Here is a 7578-nt window from a genome sequence, read left to right as displayed (position 1 = left end):
AATGTTTATTGTGATTCGTAGTCTGCGCTTGAGTCCTGCTCAGCCTTGACAATTTTTAGTCACTTTCGGTTCAAGCTGCTTAGATTCCCATGATCTCACATTTGCCATTTGTGTGTGTGTGTGTGTGTTTGTCCCACATATTGCATACTCTGCTTTTGTCCTCAAATCAGGTAGGAAGTGTCTGTGTGGTTGAGCTGGTCTGGTCTGTCTAGACTTTCACTAGATAGATCAGGCTGCACCCACCTGTGAAACAGGTGGAGGGTCACCAGGACATGCAGAACTCTTGCCTCCTTAGTAGAAAGGGCCACTGCCAGAGGCGGAGGGCTGTGAGGCATCCAACCCCCATCTCATCAATAGGGGGGCATGATCTGAAATAACAATAGATTGATAATTGCAAGTTTCAATAAGTGGAAGAGGACATTTATCAGTGACAAATGAATTTATCCAATAGAACATTTTGTGGACAGGAATATAGTCGGAGCATGCCCTGGATGAGTATCCTTATTAGAGCTTCTTTCTAGGTTAGAGAGCACACAGCTTGTACCTCCAGCTAAAATGAGATTGTGTGTTGTCATATCCAGAATTCACGAGAATTAATAGACAATTAAGGTTTCATCATCCCATTTGGGGGCGTAAATGTTGGCTTAAATCAGTTCATAAAGTTGTCCATAAAGTCCATAATGTTGGCCAACCACAGTAATACGGACCCATAATAAGGACCCATAGGATCAGATAAAATGGTTGATACAGGAAATGGGACGTTTTTACCCATAAGGATGGCCACCCCTCTGTCTTAGAGTTAAAGTTGGAATGGACTATTTGGCCAACCCAACCAGTCTTCAATCTATATCGGTCTGCTATACAAAGGTGAGTCCCCTGTGGAAAAGACATATCAGATTTTTTCAGTTGTGTAAGCACCTTTTTGTGCTTAACAGGGTGATTCATAGACTTAATGATCCAACTTACAAAGTTGGCTGCATAACCCGTAAGCTTCGCCTGTATATTGACAGCAGCCATAGAGTTATCTAATCAAAGAGCAACAGTATGAACGTGTGTGTGTGTGATAGCCACTAACGTCTAATCACATTTATGTGAATTAACTTATATTTAAGCTATTTTACTTTAAATGTAAGTGATATTTTCTTTTGAAAATCCTCTAAATTAACTAGTTTTAACTATAGACCTGGTAACTAGTCTGGGATATTTGTAGCTGATGCTCCATTTTTGTACCAGTAGGTGGCAGTGTGAGACCATGGTTTGGCCTGTTGTTAGTAGTCGGAAGCATGCTCAGCACTGTTTTCTCATAATGTTACATGTACTCCCTGCCTTATCATTTCTTTCCTGCTTGCAGGCTAGTATTGTACCAGAAATAGAAAATAAAAGCAGTCACACCCGATATATTGCATAGATTAGTTATTAAGGTCAGAAACTGAAAGCACAGAAACATTGTTTAGTCTAGTAAATTCAACGTTCTGTAATGTTACTGATCGGCTCCACCTTTATAGTGTGTTGTTTTAGTTGTTTGTTTTCTGCCATAAAGTATTTACTTAAATTCAGTGTACATATCAAGATGGTAGTGATTACACCATTCTTTCGGAATCTTTCGAAATTCATGGATTATCTTTTTAGCATTCATTTTGAAGCGAGTTTCATAAGAAAATCGGCTTTGTCTATGACAGTGGAATATGTTCATTCTCTTTGTCTATCTGATAACGGAACACGTATTGAGAATATGTGAAATCCTATCTCGCTCTTGACGGAAGCAGTTGCATCTTTTCCCTCTCCCTTCCCTTATCTTTCCTGCTTGGCTTCTCATGTCCTTGTGTATTCTCGTGTAACTTTCTAACCCTCAGAGAGTCTCTCAGTCTTGTTCTCTAAGACCTAAAGAATTATGAATTTGATCAACTGGTCCCTTAACGAAATTGACACCCTATTTTTGATGAGAAGCCTGGGCTCGGGAGAGCCTGATTGTCCTGCAGAGCCCCTTGCTGCCGGATACTTGATGGTCGGTTGCGTCGTGTGTCTGGCGACACTCTCAATAGAGGACGTTGAACGAGATCTACCCATTTGGAACCATGATAACAGAGTTCTGGCTGATCGGAGCTGGCTTGAACCTGGCTTATCGAAAACAAAGAAAGCGGTCCCACAAGGCTGGCCGACGTGATTGACGATGGGCAATCTCTGAGTACTCACACTGCGTTTATTGAACGCAATATGGATAAGACCTTAGAGAAGCTCACGGCTCTGCAATGGGAAATTGACAGATCAAGTGACCAGTGATGGACATTAGACCAACTGTGAAATTGCATGCAGTTGTTCACATTAACCCAAACAATCATCTCCTTCACTCATTTGGCTCCTGAACAAGAAATTCTCTCTGATCGTATCCTTCAAGGACACCTGCGTCGGATCAGGACTGTTGACTTTGCTTAACCAGGTAAAAGGACACTCTCTCTCAAGTTGAACAGGACACACACACGTACACTGACGCAGATGTACACTCTCCCCCCTCCAAACGCCTCCAATGGTTGCACCCACCCGATGCAGACGGCGATTGACCGGGCCAGCGTGGAATCATGCTGCTGTCTACACTGGCAACCTCTCACCCCATTTACCCATCCCTGTTGCTTGTCATGTGTTTTCATGGTGTTACAGTGTGAAGATTCATGTGCTTTTTGTGCTGAGGAATTTTTGTTTTCTGTTCTCATACTGATCCCCTACCAGGAGCTCAGTCTGAGTAGAGTTCTCTTTTTTCCTCCTCCACTCCCCTATTGTGTTGTACATTTCACTGTTTTTCTGTAAGCTCCCTGTTCTGACCTGTCTCCCCAATGTGATGTTTGTGTAATGTATGTATGGTCAGAAGGGGTCCAATTTTGCTGCAGGCAACTGCAAGTGACAAATAAAGCTTCATCATCATCATCATAATGTGAGCTATTTTTGGAAAAAGTAAATACACAGTTGTACTACTATAAAGTAACAAAAGACTGCATGAGCTTGAATTGGAATAAATAATGGAGCAACGACTAGCCACGTCTCCCTGGCTAGTAATTTCTTTCCTGGTTGCAGGAAAGTAATTTTGGAGTAATTTTTGACCAGGATATGTCCTTCAATGCACATATTAAACAAATATGTAGGACTGCTTTCTTCCATTTGTGCAATATCTCTGAAATGAGGAATATCCTGTCTCAACGTGACGCTAAAAACCTAGTTGTAACACATGATACTTTACCACTACAGAACGTAGAGGAAGTTAGGATCTTGGGTTTATGTTCTCTAGAAATCGACTAAGGAGCACGTGACACACAGCTAAAAGAACAGTTAACATTTATTTAAACAAAACCATAAATAGTCATTCAACAATTCACAATGAGAAAATTCCAATAGTCCATGTTTGTCAGCCTGTGTACTCAGTTCAGAGTTCTTTTCAGTCTTTTCTGTTCAGGTGTGTGAAGTGTGTGTGGATAGTGTTAATGTTAGTAGTACTACCCAGGCAGTGTATTGTTTTGAGATCTCATAAGCTTATCTGTCAGGAAGTAACGCGTCTGTCACTTCTAAGTAGGCTGCAAACCTTCCTCCATCGCAGCTGGGATCCTGAATCCTGGCTCGCTGCAGGTGAATTTACTGGTCTCACTCGCACAATTTCACACTCCAACAAAAAGACCAACCTGCACAGGGCAGTGAACACATTTTGCATTAATATTATAAAACAACTTAATCAACACTAGTGACCATACACCTCTCATTTTCGTAAATGACAACTTAATGCAATCGATAATAACAGAATTAAAGAACCTTAAAACGGTTTCCATAGGCACTTATCACACAAAATTAACTCACATCTCCTCTTTTGTGAACAGCAGTAACAATAATCCAGCGCTTACTGAATTGTGAGAATGCACCTCATCGATGCACGAGAGAAGTACAAAACGTGGTCGCAGTACTATTTATTCAAAGACTGGTCATATTTATTTCACTTCAGTTCATTTTTATTTCAAACATGTACATTCACCATCATTACATAATATCATTCAATTCTTTTGTTTGAAAAGGAGTAGGCAGAAGTATACACTTATTTGCCCCTACCCCCTCAAATTTTACATCTCATTCATTTAATTTTCTTTTAGTCTTAAATTAAACAAACAAACAAATGAAACAACAGCAAAACAAACAAAAAAATGACAATATCATTTCTTTCATATAAATAAAGACAGAATACGTAAATTAGATTCACAAATAATGAAACAAACAAACCAAAACATCACTTCAATTACGGTCCTGGGTTTACCCCGTTTTCTTCATTCTTATATTTGTTTAAGATTTGTTTTTTATATTTTATTTTAAACTGGTTTATGTTAGGGGTGGGTGATATAAACGATAAACGATATAATTTTGGCCAACGATAGAGATTTTGACTATATCACTCTATCGCGATGGCGCATGTTGATGATGTCATCAAACTGCGCCTGTTTTGGTTGAAAGCATCGCAGCGGCTACAACCATTATCATCTGCAAATTATGCTGGGCGACAGTCATAGCAAAGAGATGAAGCACTTTTGAAATATGGGGAAAGCCAAAAACTGCGCTTCCTCCACTTCCGTAACATTGATTCATTAATGTTGAATTCTCTCGCAGCTGTTCTATTCTCATGTTGTTGCAGTATATTAATAACTAACCTCGTATTGTGGATGAATAATCTTAGTTGTTCTCCTGACTGAAGTTTGGCCCGTGTATAGCATCCTGCTATGCGATTGCATTTGTCCCTGACCACCAGAATCCCTCACGTTAAGTTTTAATGAGTGATAAAAAAAAGTTGGCGTTCATCCTTCATCCTTCACTGTGCTAATGTTATGCTTAAATAGCTGTGTCGCTAGCAATCACGTAGCACAACATTATATACCAGGTAGTCCAACTTCAGTAACCCTACAAACGCCACTGCTGTTTAGTTTCCTGTTTTCATTTATGTTGGAAGTGGTAGCAGAGCTGTACGTTTGAATTAGTTTCAAAAATCTCTCAGTCAGAACATGGTATGTCATGTTTAGGTGTAAACTAGCGAGCTAACTTCCTGTTAACTTCTAACTCCGTTAAATGTAATAACTTCTGTTTTCATGGACGCATGGATGTTAAACTTAATTGTTACACCTGATAAAGTAGCAACGCTGATAATTTTATTAAAGATGAAAGAATTTAGACCGTTTTTAACTCTCAGTGTTCGTTTGACTTTGGGACCTGAAGCAGACGGAGTTTTGGACCCAGATTACTCCGCGAGGCTCCTCACTACGGCAGCTGTAATGCTCTGACAATCCATCAAGCAGTGCGGCTTAACAAAGTTGTACTAAAACATTTTTTAACAGATTTCTGCACGCCAAAATCGGTTCGAGGTCCGTAAGCACAACCAGAATTCATACATAAGGCACACTCTCGATTTTTGAGAAAATTAAAGGATTTTAAGTGCCTTATAGTGCGGAAAATACGTTATACAGAAGAAAAGAATATATCGCGATATATATCGTTACTGCACATGCTTCAAATTATATCGCGATATGAATTTTAGGCCATATCGCCCAGCCCTAGTTTATGTTGTTACTTTCTTTTATTTGTTCTGGTCTGACTGTTCCGTAATTTAACTCCCGCTATTGAGATAGACATACTTTGTCGTTCTAGGACTTTGTATTTTTAAATTCCATTTTCCTCTTAAGTTATACCCCCTTCTCTTTCTATAAACAATTTACAGATGTCTTTTGGAAGCATTTTATTTCTTGCTTTATATATTATTTGCGTTGTTTCAAACTTCACCAAGTCTTGGAATTTCATGCATTTTGATAAAGAGTGCATTTGTATGTTCCCTGTACCCTGCATTATTTATTATTCTAATGGCCCTTTTCTGCATTATAGTTATTGTTTGTGTATTACTTCTGCATGTGTTTCCCCAGACCTCTACACAATAGCTCATATATGGTAGTAGTGAAGCACAGTATAATATGTGAAGTGCTTTCTGATCCAAGATTTGCTTTGTTTTCCCCAGAACGGCAATGCCTCCTTTCCAATTTCCCCCTAACAATGATGGTGGTCAATGATCACACCAAGAAATTTTATTTCATTTACTCTTTCTAAATATACATTGTCAACACATATTTCTACTTCGATATTTTTCTTATGGTTTCCAAATAACATAAATTTGCTTTTATCTAGATTTAATGATAATTTATTTATATCAAACCACTTCTTTAATATCTTTAATCCCTGTGTGATCACCTCCAAAACCTGTGGCAATTCCACACCTGAACAAAATATATTTGTGTCATCTGCAAATATTACAAACTTTAGAATCTTCGATACCTGGCAAATATAATTTTTATACATAATAAACCTTCTGCCCCCCAGGCAGGAGGCTCAGGAGCATTAAATGCAAAACCACCAGACAGAGAAACAGCTTCATTCCAGAAACTGTGAGACTTCTCAGTCAATAATGGACAAGAACTGTTATTGTAGCACCTAATCACTACTGACATCGTCACTTTATCAATGCTAGACATCATGCCATTTGCTGCTAAAGTATTTATACCTACATTTCTATATCTATACTCCATACTGGTACTCAGGTTGTTGCACTCTATTTATTTTATTTGTATTATTTTAATACTTGCATTTATAATACTCAGGTTGCTGCACTTAATTTATTTGAAATACTTATTACTTGTTATTCTGTTTTCTTTTTATTCTGTTTCTTCGTTACTCTGTTTCTTTCGCTCCGGGACCACGTGCACGTAATTTTCGTTACACCTCATGTAAACATGTGATGCGAATGACAATAAAGAATCCATGAATTCTTTTGGACCTAATACTGATCTTTGAGGTATGTCACAAGCAACATCCATCAATTTAGATTCCTACTCATTTATTTGTACATATTGTTGCATATTCACTACATAGCTTTTTATCACTCCAAAACCACTCCCCTAAACCCATACTTTCCATTTTTTTTATTAGAATTTCATGACTGACAGTATCGAATAGGGCTGCCACAAACGTTTATTTTGATAGTCGACTAGTCACCGATTATTTTTGCGATTAGTCCACTAATCAGATCATGCAACATAGAGCTTACTGCACCAGCATGCATCTGCTCTAATATAACTATCATTAGCTTACAGCTTTAAGTGTATGTGCTAACTAAAAAATAAAGACAAGATGATAGTTTATTAAATTTTAATTAAATTTGCAGATTGTTTCGGTGAAGTTTAATAAACTCAGCCGTCTGCTCCTTGCTATCTAAAATATAACAGGGCACCGGAGTAAATTCTCAAGCATCTCACACTTCTGATGATCAGCTGTCTGCTTGACGTTTATTCAGCTGTGTAAAAACTATAACTTTAATCTCAGCCAAACCAATTTACTCAGGAACAAATAAAATACTGAAAAAAGCCAAACAATAACATTTTTAAGTTATCTAAGTGACTTGGATATCATGTTTAACCTGAGTAGCGAAAGACGGCGGTGGGTTTGAAAATGGTTTGCCAGGAGTCTGGTGTTCTCACCGGCTCTAGCGAGCCTTGAACCCCGGCTAGCTATCGAGCTAGT

General features: G+C 38.4%; 1 long non-coding RNA gene across 1 annotated transcript in view; it reads left to right on the top strand.

Annotated features, from left to right (window-relative positions):
* The window catches only part of LOC308404028, a 3177-nt gene extending 1145 nt beyond the window's left edge, over positions 1–2032 (top strand). The window contains exon 2 of the long non-coding RNA XR_013973048.1: positions 1–2032. This exon is cut by the window's left edge and continues 149 nt beyond it. This is a non-coding gene — a long non-coding RNA (uncharacterized lncRNA).
* Positions 2033–7578: the final 5546 nt, after the last annotated feature.

The sequence above is a fragment of the Rhamphochromis sp. 'chilingali' genome, assembly GCF_963969265.1.
Source record: "Rhamphochromis sp. 'chilingali' genome assembly, chromosome: 10".
NCBI classification, from domain to species: Eukaryota; Metazoa; Chordata; class Actinopteri; order Cichliformes; family Cichlidae; genus Rhamphochromis; species Rhamphochromis sp. 'chilingali'.
The sequence above is the reverse complement of the archived record's forward strand: the minus strand, read 5'-3'. Positions and strand labels throughout refer to the sequence as shown.